Source organism: Leopardus geoffroyi, chromosome D1, assembly GCF_018350155.1.
Source record: "Leopardus geoffroyi isolate Oge1 chromosome D1, O.geoffroyi_Oge1_pat1.0, whole genome shotgun sequence".
Taxonomy (NCBI): domain Eukaryota; kingdom Metazoa; phylum Chordata; class Mammalia; order Carnivora; family Felidae; genus Leopardus; species Leopardus geoffroyi.
The window spans coordinates 65,223,034-65,239,677 of NC_059329.1; the positions used below are offsets into that span (position 1 = coordinate 65,223,034).

The 16,644-nt window shown below is 40.1% G+C and overlaps 1 protein-coding gene across 5 annotated transcripts in view; it reads right to left on the minus strand.

The window, feature by feature from the left end:
* The window catches only part of RIC3 (RIC3 acetylcholine receptor chaperone), a 65,089-nt gene that overhangs the window by 35,573 nt on the left and 12,872 nt on the right, over nt 1-16,644 (minus strand). The gene's annotated exons all lie outside the window — the stretch shown is intronic.

Here is a 16,644-nt window from a genome sequence, read left to right on the forward strand (position 1 = left end):
GGTATGCATCCCTTTCCAATCAGCTATAACTGAGCAGACAGGATTCATGTGGCACAAAAACAGGGTCACAGGGTTCCATGAGTGGAAGCACAGAGCTTGGAGAAAGGAGTGTGCATCAATGTTCTTGCATTTTTTTCCTCCATCGGGGCAAACCTTAACATCAACTGCCAAGCTCCTGAGAGCCATAGATGAGAAAGGTAAGTCCTTTCTTCAAAAGGCCATATAAACAAGCTTGTGTGGAAAAACCAACAGGAGCTAACGCTACAGAGCAGAAAACACTAGAGAACAGAAAGACTTCATCAATCAGACTGTAAAAATACAAACTATACAATACTGTTGGACTTGATTTTAACAAAATTACAGATTTCTGTTCAATAAAGACCACCACAGAGTTAAAACAGATGACAGACAAGGAAAAGCTTATGCAACATCTACAATTGACTAGAGATTAAATATTTAAAATAGACATGGAATTTCTACAATTTGTTATTAAAAAAGTCCTAAGAAACCCAATAGAAAGCACCTACAGAAAGAGAAGCTTAAAGGATTAGCAAGTAAATAAAGAGATGATCAAATTCAAAGAAAACCCAATGAGTAAAATACAAATTAAACCAATGAGATTGCACTGTTCACACCAATCAGAAGGGCAAAAATTAGAATGGTGGATAACAGCAAAGGTTGGCAAAGGTGGGGAAGAACTCTCATGCTCTGTGTGTAACAAGGTAAACAGATCTAACCACTTTGCTAAGAGATCTTAGTGACATGAAGTACTTAGTGACATCAAGTATGTCTATGTCCTATGTGATCCAGTGATCCCACTCTGGTGGGTAAATTCCAGAGGAATTCTGGATAGTCTATATGCAAATTACAGACTTTATAGAGCTATGTGAGAATTTGCTGGGATGATAATGTAGCAGGGAGCTTAAAGTCACTTTGATTTTGATAATTAGAAGAATGGAAAATCAAAGTGAAGTGGATACAAATACGGAATTCTATGTAGCTTTTAGAAATCACACTTCAGACGTACCTACAGCAACATGAACATCTTAAAAAGCACACAACTGAGTAAAAAATAAGCAAATACCATTATGTAAGCTGATGACATCATAATTATACTACATATGCTCTACATATATACTACGTATATTAGCAAATATGTAAGTGTAAGGACATAAAACACAGAATGGACACATATGAATGAGGAAGGGAATGGCTATATGGACTGAAGATAAAGAGTTAAAAAGAAAAGAATAAGAAAGGAAACTTGCACTCCTGATGTCAAAAAGCTGCTATCAACTGATGACTATCTTTAAGTCAACTGTGCTCCTGAGGCTAGAAAGAAGGTCGGTGGCCAGGTAGAGAGGTAAGACAGCTAGCCACTAGGTTTAGAAGCTGCCATCTGCCTTGTATCCTCTCTCAGCCTACTCCACTCCAATGGTCCTGCTTTCCCTCCCAATACTGACTTTGGAGGACATAAAAATTATGCCAGAAATGCTTTTTAAGAGTAGGTCAGCAACAGAAGCAGAGCTTCAGACAGTAGAGCGAAGCCAGGTTAACACTCCTTATTCTGAGTGCTGGTGACTATGTAGCTATTAAATTGTCAAGGATCTTAATATATTAAGTGGTGAGTAATGGCTCTAAGGCTATAATACACCTTCAAAAAATGCCTAGCCAGTATTCAAGAAGCTAACCATTCTCTTGAGAGAATATCTGATTTATCAGATGGCTAGTGTTCAATATACTAGATTTAGTAATTGTGGTAATACCTTGTTGAACTTCATTTTACTGTACTGAGAACACAGGCTTCAAAACTTCATATAAAGCAAAAAACATTAAAATCAGGTAATAGCACAAAAGGCATTATTTTGCATTTCTAAAATTGAAAAATGATCACAATGCTGTACACTGTACATCTCTCCCCAAAACCTTTACAGTCTGTCAGCCAGGAAGATACTGCTACTGGACAGCTATTATGTTCAGTAGGTAGGAGAGAGCCCATACATATAATAAACAACAGTCACACATTGAACAATGCTTTTAAAAAGTAGTATATTCAAAACAAACACCACCACAAAAGGACAGAGTATCATGGACCTTATTACTAGACAAACTAAATGTCTAAGCATTAAAAGAATGCAAAAGAAAAAATAAAAAGGAGTCAAAGGGGATCAATCGTTGAAGAGAATGAGACACAGAATAGCAAAGAAGCAGAACAGGAGGAAAGAAGAACACCTCCAACAATAAAGAGAGGAGAACAAAGAAATAAGAACAAAGAATAAATAAGGCTAACTACCAAGTTAGTTTGGCTCCATCTGGGGAAGTAACAAGAGATGAGAGGGAAGTGGAGGGGGAGGGTTTAAATGCTAACTTGTGGTGTATAAATTTGGTAACTGTGGGTCTAAGATCAAGGAAATGGACTTAATGAGAAGTGTGTCTGAGAGGAATTAAATCTAGCATTTGAGTATAGGGCCTAATGCAGGGAGAAACTAGGGTGTGAGAAATCAGCAAGAAGGCAGTAATTAAGCTCTGAGATGCAAGGGCCTAAGGTGCTGGCTACAGCTATAAAGAGGAAGGAATAGGTCCAAGGGCTCTTAGCATGAAGTGATCAGCAGCATTTAATATTGAAAAGAACACAGAGCTAATGAGGGAAGAGGTCAGAAAACTCCAAGATTAGGAGTTTAATATATGAAGAGAAGAATGAAAACCATGGGTGGGTTTATGGCAAGGGGAAGACTGGGTACACGTTTTTCACACACTAAGTTCCAGGTGTTGGTGGCACATTCAGAAGAAATTGTTATTGGACCACAGTTAGGCTTGAGAAGAAACTCTAAACTACCTAAATGAAAAAGCTAATTAAAAGATTAAGTGAATTATTCCCATACTAAAAGTGTTGGTGGGATAGGTGTACTTAGGTGCAACAAGAGTAAGAAAAGACAATGGAGCTGTCAAAGAAGACTAGAAGCAAACCAGTTTCCTTAAAAAAAAAAAAGAAGAACTGAAAGCAACTGAGAAGTCTAGAAGAAACTGATAAAAGACTAATGGCAACCCCCATTTTTAGACACAGTGTATCCTCGGGAGAAAGGATGGCTACCGTATGAAATCTTGACTGTCCACCTATTTAGACAATAACAGAAACCAATATACTACAAAGCATCATACAATCTGCAGAGTGAGAAGGAGTCTTAAAAATCACCTTCAGTCTTTTCAACAAATGGTATGGAGACAACTAGATATCCACCTGCAAAAGAGTAAAGTTGGACCCCTACTTCACACTATTTTTAAAAATTAACTCAAAATTGATTAAAGACCTAAATGTGAGAAAACTATACAACTCTTAGAGGAAAACATAGACCTAAATCTTTGTGACCTTGGATTAGGTTTCTTAGACAGGACACCAAAACCACAAGCAAACAAAGAAAAAATAGGCAAACTGGACTTCATCAATTTAAAACTTTTGTGCTACAAAGGATACCATCAAAAAAGTAAAGACAAAACACTCAATGGGAACAAATATTTGTAAAACACAGATCTGATAAGCTTCTAGTACCCGAAATATATAAATAACTCTTACCACTCAATAAGAAATAATCCAATCAAAAATGGTCAAAGGCTCTTAATAGACATTTCTCCAAAGAAGATATAGAAATGGCCAATAAGCACACGAAAAGATGTTCACCACCACTAGTCATCAAGGAAATGCAAATTAAACCCACAATTAGATTCACTACATTACACCCATTAAGATGCTATAATCAAAAAACAGTTAATAGAGGCACCTGGGTGACTCAGTTGGTTAAGCGTCCAACTTTGGCTCAGGTCATGATCTTGCCATTCACAAGTTTGAGCCCCACACTGGGCTCTGTGCTGACAGCTCAGAGCCTGAAGCCTGCTTTGGATTCTGTGTGTGTCTCTCTCTCTCTGCCCCTCCCCTGCTCACACTCTCTCTCTCAAAAATAAACATTAAAAAAAAACCCAGATAATAAAGTGTTGGCAAGGATGTGAGGAAAACTGAACTCTCATACTCTGCTGATGCAACTGTACAATAGTGTAGTCACTTTGAAAAACAGCCTGACAGTTCTTCAGAAGGGTAAACAAAGTTTCCATATGACCCAGCAATCCTACTCTTAGATATCTACCCAAGAAGAATATGTTCACACAATAACTTGTACAAAAATGTTCATAGCAGCCTTTTTCATATTTAGCAAAAAGTCCATCAACTTACAAATGCTTAAGTTAAAATGTGGTATATCCATTAAATGGAATATTTTTTGGCCATAAAAAGAATGAAGTACTGACACATGTTATAATACAGATGAACTTTGCAAACATTAAGTAAAACAAAAGAAAGCCAGTCATGTAAGACCATATATTACATGATTCCAATAATATGAAATGTCCAGAATAGGCAAATCTATGAAGACAAAAGTAGATTAGTGGTTGCCTAGGGCTGAAGGGTGAGGGGGGAAAGAGTGACTGCTAATGGGTATGAAGTTTTTTGTGTGTATGTGGGAGGGTGATATAAATGTTCTAAAATTGATTGCGGTGATAGTTGCATAATTCTGACTGTATTAAAAACCACTGCCTGTACACTTTAAACAGATAAATTGCCTGGTATGTGAATTATATCTCAATAAAGCTTTTTACAAAGTCATCTACTCTAACCACCTGTGTTCAATACCCTCCCGTTCCTTAAGTGGAGGCCCTGACTTTGCTGAATACCATTAAGCAGGAAACTCAGTATTGCCCCCAGGAAGTTCATGCCACCTCTGGACAGCTCTGTTAGAATGGTCTTCTTTATACTGAGTTAATGAGTGAGTAATGGGAATAAGAAGGAAATAAACCATAGGGTTTCAAAAAGCAACACTGAATGTGATATGGCAAAAAAGTAGGGAAACATGACTGATAGGGTTTGCAGACTAGAAAGTAGAGGAATACTTTTTTCAAAGGTAAGGAAGAGAAGGAATTGGGGAGCAATGGAACAGATAGGCTAGATAGTAAAAATAGGTTTTATATCTTGGAGAAATGCAAATACTTATTTTGTATTTGGTGTAATACTTCACATATTACTAAACACTTAATGTACCACACACAGAGATTAAAATGATAAATAAAACAGCTCCTATCTCTAAAGAATTTACAGACAAGCAATATAGTTACAGCAAACAAGGCAACTATGCCTTAACTACCAAATCCAATAACTTTTCCCTGTCAGGTCTCACTCTAAGACTCTTCTGGCAAGGGGGCACCTGGGTGGCTCAGTGGGTTAAGCATCCAACTTCGGTTCAGATCTTGATCTCACCAGTTTGAGCCCCTCATGGGGCTCTCTGCTGTCAGCGCGGAGCCCGCTTCAGATCCTCTGTCCCCCTCTCTCTCTGCCCCTCCCCTGCTTGCTTTCTGTCTCTCAAAGATAAACATGAAAAAAAAATACAAGAAAGTGATTATCACATACTACTCATTTAATAAATGTGTGCTTAATCTGAATAAATTCTTATCAAACTTTCCTGCCTTAATCTCTGCCACATCACTCTCCTGAGCTCTTCTTTTCCTACTGACTAGTCTTTCAACCTATTCTTTCTCAGTCTCTTGCATAGGTTCTTCTTTAATCCTCTTCTGGAGATTTTTGTTTCAACACATTCGCTCTTTATCCTTTTCCTTTGGCAAATTCATTCATTCTCACAGATCCATTATAATTTCCAAAATGTATAGCTCTAGTTCTGACCTTTCCTTCTCAAGTTCTTCTTATCTCTAAATCCCATTAGTATATATGTCCTTTTGTATGACTATCACGTCAAACCTAAAAATGAGACTCATTTTCACCTTCCAAAACCTGGTGTCTCCTCGTGTGTGTGTGTGTGTGTGTGTGTGTGTGTGTGTGTGTGTGTGTGTGTTTTAAAGAGAGTCATTCTCCCAGACCTTTTAGGCTTGAGACTTATAACCTCTGCTCCCTGTGACCAAAGGTACTCTTGAGATGGTATGCTGGGGTCAGAATGCTCAATTTGGAAGAGATTTGTTTCTTTGTTTTTTCCATAAAATTAACTGTCCTCAACAGGGAACAACCTCATGTGTTAGATCTTGGTACCACATTTCTTGGAACTGAACCCGGGAAGTTTAAAAATTCAACGGCTATAAAACATTTGCAAATGTCTAGCTGAAATAATTAAAAAAAATTTTTTTTAATGTTTGTTTATTTTTGAGACAGAGAGAGAGACAGAGCATGAACAGGGGAGGGTCAGAAAGAGAGGGAGACACAGAATCTGAAACAAGCTCCGGGCTCCGAGCTGTCAGCACAGAGCCCGACGCAGGGCTCGAACCCACGGACCACGAGATCATGACCTGGGCCGAAGTCGGACGCTCAACCGACTGAGCCACCCAGGCATCCCTGAAATAATTTTTTTAAAAAGAAATTTTTAAAGGGAAATATCCAAGTGTACACAAAAGTATAAACGAGAACGTCTGAGCAATTGCATACCTGCCTACCACATAAATATAAGTGGAACACCTACGTACTGTGTCCCACCCGGAGATAGCCACAGCTTTGAATTCGGTGATTAGAATGTATGCTTTATACTTTACTACATGAGTACATATCCATAAACTACACACAATATTGTTTTGAGTTTTAAAATTTTATGAATGGCAAGTACTGACAATTATATAGTAATATGAATATACTTAATGACACTGAACTGTACACCTACTGGTTAAAATGTGAAATTTTATGTTAATGTATATTTTACCACAATTTTTAAAAAACCTTTATACAATGGTATCATACTGTACTCATTCTTCTGCAACTTCCCTTGTTTGTCTTTTTTTCTGGGTGGGGATCAGTATTTTGGCCTAGAAATGTACCATGTTGATGTATGTAGCTCTAGTTCATTCACTCCATCTGCTATATAGCACCTCCTTGTAGGTCCATTATCACAATTTATTTACCTCCTCCCCAGCTGATGGATATTTAGGTTATTTTCTATTTTTCACTATGACAAGCATTCTACTTTATAGCTACATTACAAGGAGGATTTGTGGTTTTTAAATTTTTTTGCTTAAAAAACAGCTGATGAGATCAGAATATTAAAATTGCACTTTAAAATTTTTTTTTATTGTTTTTAAAATTTTCTTATGTTTATTTATTTTTGAGAGAAAGAGACAGAGGCATGAGCAGGGGAGGGGCAGAGAGAGGGAGACGCAGAATCCGAAGCAGGGTCCAGACTCTGAGCTGTCAGCACACAGCCCGATGCGGGGCTCGAACTCACAGACTGTGAGATCATGACCTGAGCTGAAGTTGGACACAACCAACTGAGCCAGTCAGGCGCCCCTAAAATTGCACTTTTTAAAACAGAAAACAGCTGTGTTCACTACCTCTCTATGCACTTAAGTAGTCTCTGAAATGGAATCTGACTAAATTCAATTGTTTATTGAAAGCTTTCCCCATATTTAGGTTTATTTAATTATTAAAATTTCACTTAGCATATCATTTAAACTAGACTACAAACTTAATGGATTTTATAGAGTGAAGCTCTACTTTCCCTTGTTATTAACCATCCTTATTGCTAAAAACAAAAACTCTAGCACTGTTAACAAAAGAGCTTTCTGAAAGCAGAATTAAACCATCTGCAATATTTCATTAAGACAAATAAAATCAATACAGAACTGGATGTGTTTATGTTTGATTACCGCAGTTTAAGAAAGGTCTTAATGGGCCAATTCCTTAAGATACATAAGCTTCTCACTAAATACTGAGGAAATTCTAGAGGCCAAATTTAACTCAGCATTAAAGCAGAGGCTGGGACCACAGCTGACTATTCCTGATCAGTCTCCAAGGGCCCCTCATCTTGTTACATTCTTCCTCTACTTAACTCTGCTCTGACAGCTGCTTTGATGTTTTCTGCTAGTTTAATGAGATTTTTTTCTTCATCTTCTACCAACTTCCTCACCCCCAAATCATCGTACATACTACTAAAAGAGATACTTGTGTGTCTAAGCTGCTTATTAGCACAAGGCCTAGTCCATATACCCTACACATGTTAATTATTACAGTTTTGATATGAGTCATCTTCCCAAAGCACATTTCTAACTGGTCTTGCCATTTCTCTCATGGGTCCCACCGAGGACAAGAGACTGTTACACAGGAGGCAGCCAAGTGAGTAAGCTCAATACTATCTTTTCACTCAGGGTTATTAGTTAAGATATTGGCTGTGCCTCCAACTATTTAAATGGAGGTTAAATGAACCTTTCTTGAGCTCATTTTCATCATCTGTAAAATGGATATAATTGGGGCTGCTACAAGGACTGTTCAGGGTTCTTACAAGGATTACGGATTAAATATCAGATACAAAGCATGTGGCATGCACAGTGGGTAGTTAAATTCTGGTTTTGGCTTCCCTACAAAACTGAATTTCTAAACAACTGAATTCCATAATCTAGTCCAAAAGTACCTCTTTACATTTCTTTCCCATTACATGCTCCTGATTCAGCCTAACTAGACCTCTCACCATGCTTGGAGCCTGCCTTGTGATTTCTTACCACTAAGCCTTTGCTTTTTGCTGACCAGTGGTTTTGTTTTTCTAACTCCACATGTTTAAATCCAGCTTATCCTTCAAGACCCAAGCCAAATACTGCCCTCACCACCAATGCTTTTTCTCTAGTTACTCCCATGCACTTAGAACATACTGCTTGAACCTCTCTAATTGTACTTATCACAACTGGCTGTATTCAAGAGTTATATTTAGGTCTTACAGCTGCTACTTGAATGGATTGAGAATCTTCCACTAAGAACCATTTCTACCCAATTTTATTCAGTGCTGACTGAAACCTATAAATCATATCAGAGAATAAGAAAATATGCCTCCGACATCCAGAAGCTGGAGTGCTACTATCAGCTAGGCCTTGGTGTTGGTATGAGCTGGCTTGGCACTCACAATTAGGTCTTGGTGTTCTCAGGTTAAACGTCAGCAATTTGAGAATATCAACATTAGACAAGGCCATTCTGTGACCATCATGGATCAAGACAAAAGAGTAAGACCACTTTGTAATCTGCCTGAACACAGACAACATCTATCCAAGCTAAAAAATATCAATAGCCCCCATTCCTGGATAATGAAGGACTGCTGCTTCTTCACCAATTACAGCTTTAGCCTTTCTCTGGTCTGCTCTCCCTTTAGATAAACTCTATTAAGCTATCCAGACACTGAATTTTCCCCACTTTCTGATGGCATCCAATGCAGAGCAAAGCCCCATATCCTTAAACCTTCTTCAAAATCACCTAACACACACCCACATCTTATAATAAAGCTTTTCTTTTTTTTAAAAAAATTTTTTTAGTATTTATTTTTGAGAGTGAGCGCGTGCGAGCAAGTGAGCATGGGTGGGGAGGGGCAGATACACAGACTCCGAAGCAGGATCCAGGTTCTGAGCTGTCAGCACACAGCCCAATGTGGGGCTCGAATCCACAAACCATGAGATCATGACCTGAGCTGAAGTCGGATGCTTATCCGACTGAGCCATCCAGGCACCCCATATAATAAAGCTTTTCTAGCACTCTTCCTGTGATGCCGCATGCTCCCCCATGGTATGCATTCTCCCGCACTTCAACAATAAATCCAACTTATTTAACTGCAGATATTATTCATTCGTGCTCTGTAGCTGAAGGACAAACTATGAACTTCTTGAACAAAAGTCTAGTGTTTTCTTTATGCTCAGGTCCCCTAAAGGGTAAGCTCTGGGTCTTGCATACTGTACACTTTGTGGAATTGATCTGGATGACTTCTACTGTGCCTGCCAGTAACTTTACTGGAATCCCCAGACCCAGCACTATTACTCTCAGGGTTGAAAATAATTTTGTACTTCATTATCCTGAATGTTTTTTAGTTTTGAGACTAGAAAATGGCAATCAGGGTAACTAGTAAAGGTGCTCCACACCTACCACTGTTCTCCATACCCACTCCCCTAGAAGTTTCTGAACTTGAAAAAGTGCCCAATTTGCAGGCATTCACAGGCTCTCAAATTGTCTCCTCTCTTCTTGGGCGCTCCTTCAGAGAAGATTCTCAATGTTTCATTAGAAGAAAAGAAAAGGTAAGGGACCAAAATAATATGTTTGCCCTTAAGCTTATATACCAAAACATAAAGAGCTAATTTGAGAATTATGTATGTATATTATATATGTATATTATATATGTATATATACACATATGTACACATAAATATACATATATGTGATATATACATACACATAATAAAATATATGTGTATATATTTTCAATCTCAGATAGCTCAAGACTCAGTGGGCAGCACTCAAGGAAAATATGGTGACAGAAGAGTCTAAGTTATTTCATAGGAACAGGGCTACTGGAAAGGGACTGGTAAGGAACCCTATTTATAAGTACTCAAAGTGAGTTGTGACTGGAAAACATGGGCAGGCAGGGTCAGGAGGAGAGATGTCAGGACATTATCATGGGAACACCACAGGATCCAGCTACAGAAGTGGTGAGGACTCTCTTGAAACCGACTCTAGCGTTGAAGCAGCACACTGTCATCTTGGAGGACTTCAACTACTCTGGCACCTGTCTGAAGTCTCAGAAAGTTAACACTGGAATAGCTGACAAGTTCCTGACCTGGCATGCTGACATTTTTATGTTACACAGGTGCATAAGGTGAGAGTAGGGGAGCTGTACTTTGGCCAAAGAAGATATTGGATAGTGAAATGAAAAGAGAACTGTAGGAGAAAGGGACTGTGCCAACTCAGTATTCATGGCAGCAAAGTAGGGGTTCTGCAGCACGGGCTCTAGGAAGGCAGAATTAAGTTCTGAAAATAGAAACAGAATTCCATGGCATAAGACAGACCCTTTCTAAGAGTAAAGCTCTTAAAATGCATTGCTGCTTGGGCATTTCAAAAATTCTCAAGCAGATAGGAAAGGCAGAGGAGGGGAAAAAAGCAGATGTCCATGTAGCTCTTCTAAAACAACAGAGAAAAGATGAACAGAAAGACACAGAAGTGACTAAGTGGCAAGATATAAAGAGCCCCATGAGGCAGCCAAGGTCCAAAATAAATTAAGATTTGCCGAAAGGCTAGCTAAAGCAAAAGGGGTACTTTTAGACCAAAAAAGGCAATTTACCTGATAAAATTTAATGCTGAGAAAGCAGAATTTCTGAAATTCTATTTTGCTTCCACATTCTCTATGAAAGGGAATGAATTTTGGGTTACATGAAAGAAAACTAACAATCCTAAGGACAAAAATAAAGTCCCAGATGGGTGAGGAGGATGGGTCTATCCACCAGATAATTTCTACCAAGACTGGAAAACTTGCAAAAAAGTTCCTAAACTAAAATTTTAAGAAATTACGTTGATAAAAATGGCATTTTTAAAGATGGAGTAGATGTGTACTGTCCCAGTTTGCAAAAGGTGCATGGTGGATTTTTCAACTGTAGAGAAGTGAGCACGTTGTAACTGTTGGGCCAGATTTAGATTCTAAAAAGGATGCTTCTGGAGATTGTGAGGAAGACGGCAGAGGAGGAGGATCCTGAACTTACTTCATCCCATGGACACACTGACATAACAGCTACACTGTGCAACTAACTCTGAAAATGACCCAAAGACTGACAGAACAGCACTTTCACATTTAATTGTAGAGAAGAGGGAGGCCACATCAAAAAGGGTCAGAGGAGCAGAGAGGAGACTGGGAAGCAAACCCAGATAAGACTAACCACAAATGAGAAGGACACAACCCATGGTGAAGCTAGAGGATCAAATCCCACATCAGGCACCCCAAGCACTGGGGACCTGCATTGGGAAGATGAGTCCCCAAAATATCTGGCGTTGAAAAATATCAGCATATCAGCAGGGCTTAAGAGAGCTTTTAAAATCAGCAGGGTTTAACTCCAGGTACTTTAAAAATCAATGGGCTTAACTCCAGGAGAGCTGAGGGGAGATAGGAAATGGGGTCCTCACCCTCAAAGGGACAGAATAACCTGGCTTTAGACACAGCATAGAAACCATAGAAACAACAGTTTGAAAAGCGCCTGAGGTGTATGTGAAGGAGATTTACTAACCTCAGAACATATACTGGAGGCGCAGGGATCTTCAGGAGACTTCAACATAAGTGCTAACATGTGTCATTGCTCTTCTCCTCTCCAAGCCTAGACAGCAAGACGCTTGGGAAAACTAACACTGACACTCTCCACCTATTTTTCTAGTTCCATGTGCATGGCCCCACCTTCCTCTGCACAGCCTCAACAGGCAATCCTCCAAAGCAGCTCCTGCCCCACCATACCCTGCAAACAACCCCAGCAAGGACCAGCACCACTGCAAAGTGAATCCTGTGCTGGGGAGAAGGAAAGATAACCCCCCCACACCAGTGCCCCCGCAGTTCCAGCAGCCAAGCCTTTTAACTAGGCAAAAATGGAGAAACCCCTGCCTTCTAGGGTGTCTGCAACTGCAGCAGAGAGACCAGGGGCAGACAGTGAGGCTGACTGCTAACCCTACCCACCCATGTTCCAAAGCATAAAGTGAACAGTACAAATTGGACAAAGTAGATGAACAGCAGTCATTTAAAAAAAAAGCTTAGGGGTGCCTGGGTGACTCAGTTAAGCATCCAACTCTTGGTTTTGGCTCAGGTCATGATCTCATGGTTTGTGAGTTTGAGCCCCACTCTGACAGTGCAGAGCCTGCTTGGGATTCTCTCTCTCCCTTTCCCTCTGCTGCCCCCTTGTTCACACTCTCTCTAAATAAACAAACAATAACAATAATAATAACAATAATGATAATAAAAGTTTAGGATTCTAATAAACCACAAGGTCAGCAAGTAAAATGCCAAAAATCTAAAGCAATCCTTAGGATGCATTAAGAGAAGTAGTAGGGAGCTTTTTAAAGGAGGGTGGGGGAGGCAACAGGTTGCTCTTCCATGAGCTAATGGGCTTCCATTTGCTATTGCCTTCTAAGAGGGCACTGAGATGTTGAGATACCTAGAACTAGGTGACATGAGGAATGGATGATGGAGCCAGAGATGTCAACATAGGAAAAAAGACTGATGAAGGGGACATGATGCTAGCCTTCAAATTCCTGAACTATCTTTCCCTTTTAATCTACTTTTCCTCCATTCCTATTTTGGTGAAGGGCATCACCATCTGTCTAATCACCTAAGCCAATAAACTGAGACCAATCCAAGATGCCTCCTTCTCCCTCACCTTCCACTTCTACCTAAAAATGGCTCTTAAAAGAAACAACTGAAATTTCTGACAATGTTAAATAAATTACAATTATAAAGTAAAAAATAAAAGTAAAAACCAGAGAAATATAAAAAATACTAAAAATAAAAATAGCTTTTAAAATTGTTCTCCTCCCAGGGTGCCTGGGTGGCTCAGTCAGTTAAGCAGCTGACTCTTGACCTCAGTTCAAGTCTTGATCTCATGGTCTTGGGTTCAGGCCCCGCATTGGGCGTAAAGCCTACTTAAAAAAAAAAAATCGTTCTCCTCCCTACCCAATGGTAACAGCCTCCCCTGCTCTATTTCCTCTTTCCTCCAATACCTCTATATCCCTTTGGGAATCACGCTCAACTTCAGAGGGGTTAATCAGTATGTTCTTTCTACCCAAAGCACTGCAAGTAACTTACTTCAGGCCATTAAGATGGGTGGATATGTTAGCTGGAACAAATGGGACAGAACGAGGGTGGGGGGGGATAAGAATGAGGTGGGAGTGAAGGAAGAGTTTAAAAGAAAAGACATCCTCTTTCTCTGGACAGTGGAATTTGAGAGGTGATGTCTGGAACTGTTGCAACCATTGTTGCTACCCTGTGAGAGCAGTCAGGACAGAGCTGACTTGAGAAGGAACTTGGAAGTGAAATGGGACACAGAAAATCAGAGCCGGAGACTTGAGGAGAATGTCAATCTCTGGATCAAACAACACTGAAGGCCAGTTCTAACACAGAATCTCTTCATGTACACAACACAGTAAATCCCCTTCTTGTCTTCAGACAGTTCAAGCTGAATTTTCTGTCTTTTATCATGAATATTCTATCTGATGAACTCACCAACACTGACTTAATGATGCTCACACTGTCTCAACTGGACTTCTGCAACTATCTTCTCCCTAAACAAATCCTCACAATGCAGCTCCTTTCCTGCGGCCAGGATGTGCTTTCCAAAACCAGACTGGATGTTTCTCTTCTACTTACAAACTTACAATGGCCTCTTCTACTTTTAGAATAAAATCCTAACTCCTTGAATATGGCAGAAAAAAATCTTCTCAGTGTGGCCCCTGCTAACATGTCTAGTCTCATCTCTCATCAAAAGGAAAAACTTTTCTTCTTAAAAAGACACCAGCAAGAAATCAAAGACAACCCAATGGGAGAAAATATTTTCAAATTATATATCTGATAACTGATTTTTATCTAAAGAACTCTTAACACTCCACAATAAAAAGTAACCCAATTTAAAAATGGGTATAAGATCTGAATAAGACATTTCTCCAAAGATGATATACAAAAAGCTAATAAATGCACAAAAGGATGCTCAATGTCCTTAGTCATTAGGGAAATGCAAATAAAACCACAGTGAGATATCACTTCACACCCACTAGGATGGCTATAATCAAAAAGACAGCAGGGCACCTGGGTGGCTCCATCAGTTAGGTGTCTGACTTCAGCTCAGGTCATGATCCCAGTCTGTGGGTTCAAGTCCTGCACTGGGCTCTCTGCTGTCAGCACAGAGTCTGCTTCAGATCCTCCACCTCCCTCTCTGCCTGTCTGCTGCTCACGCTCTAAAATAAAATAAACATTAAAAAAAAAGGTAGACAATAACAAGTGTTGGCAAGATATGGAGAAACTAGAATGCTTATACACTGCTGGAAAGAATGTTAGATGGTGCAAGTCTCTTTGGAAAATAGTTTAGCAGTTCCTCAAAAGGTTGAAAATAGAGTAATTATATGACCCAAATATTTCAGAGGAGAAGTTTAGATGGTGGAGAAGAAGTAGGGGTACCAGGATGTCCCTTGTCCCTCAAACACAGCCATAAAGGGTCAGAACACTTGGAACATCCAGGAAATCAATCTGTGGAGTGACAGAAAAATCTCCCCAGGTGGAGGGAACAGTTTAGCAGGACAGAGGTGCATGTATGCAAACTGGGGGAGATTAGTGTAGGCATGGAGGGGAGGGAATTGCTTCTGTGGAGAGACAAAAGGGAGAGAGAGAGAAAGACGGGCTGTGGATTGCAGTTGTGTTAGGAGAAGAGGAAAACCTCTCCAGACCACGGACTCAGGAACAAGAAACACCGTGAGTGCCAGTTTCTACTTTGCCAACAGCCTTAGGTGCTGAAGATCAGTTTTCAAAAGTGCATGACTTTCTCTGGACTGGAGCCATCGATGTGTGTGCGCACCTGGGAGACAGGAGCCAGCCCTGGGGCGCTGTAGCAATCTCAAGGGCACACTGGGAGAGAACAGTCCCCTCCCTCCCTTGAGTATTGTGGGAAGAGGGTTTATTGCCCGTCCGCCCCACCCCCCACACACAAGGTGCCAAAGGCCCTTTATCGGCAGGGCAGAGTGGTATTACACCAGAACAGAATCCATTCAGTGCAGAGCCCCTTAAGACATCCGGTTTTGAATCCCAGCTGAATGTCTAGGAGGCACAGGAGACTGAGGAGCAGGGCAAGGTGACTGCCTGTACTTCTCGGTGTGGGCTGAACAGCATGGTTTGGGACCCTGGCTGGGGGAGGTGAAATTGAGTTGTTGCCATTTTCACTAACAAGGTGGGGCTTCAGGGAACAGGACAGCGGCCCCTAGTGGAGCCGGGACCCGCTTACACCAAATCCCACCCCTCTGTGCCGGCAACTGCTTACCTACTGGAGTGAGACTGAGCCAACAAGACGGCCTCACCTCCGAACCAGCACAGCCACCAGTCCAAGGCACCAACAGACACCTATCCCGCGGTCTTGTGTGTTAGTCTGTTGCTCTTCCCCCTCCCTGTTTCTTTCCTTCTCTTCTCCTTTCTACCCTCTTTTTTTCCTTTGCAAATCAGGCTCACAGTTTCTGATTTGACTTTTGGTCAATTCTTACTATATATATATTTTTTTCTTTCTTTCTTTCTCTGTTTTGTTTGCTTAATCAGGCATTACTCTATTCTTTTTACACCTTTTCTATATCTTCTTTATTTTCCTTTCTCTCTCTCTGGATTAAGCCTTATAGATTGATTCTCTGCTTGGTCTTTTTTTTTTTTTTTTTTTTTTTTTGCCCCTTTCATTTTTCTCTTTGTATGGGATCAGGTTCCCTGCCCTTTCCTTTTTTCTAGGGTTACTTCAATGAACAAATCAAAGCACACCTGGTGGAAGGTCCAAATAATCCACCACTACAAGGAAGAGCATTATAGAGGACTGACCAGTGGGAGAGAGCACCCGACTACACAGAAAGCATGCCATACACTCCAAAAACACTTCCTGAAGGGCCAGGCCTTGGACAATGTATGATCCCTTTTTAATATAATAATACTCACAGGTGCAGGACACATAACAAGCTATTAAAATACAGAGAAGACAGACTCCAATCCAAAAATGACAAAATGGAAGAATTCCCCTCAAAGAAATTCCAGGAAGAAATGACAGCCAGACAATTGCTCAAAACAAATATAAACAATAAATCTGAACAAGAATTTAGAATAATAG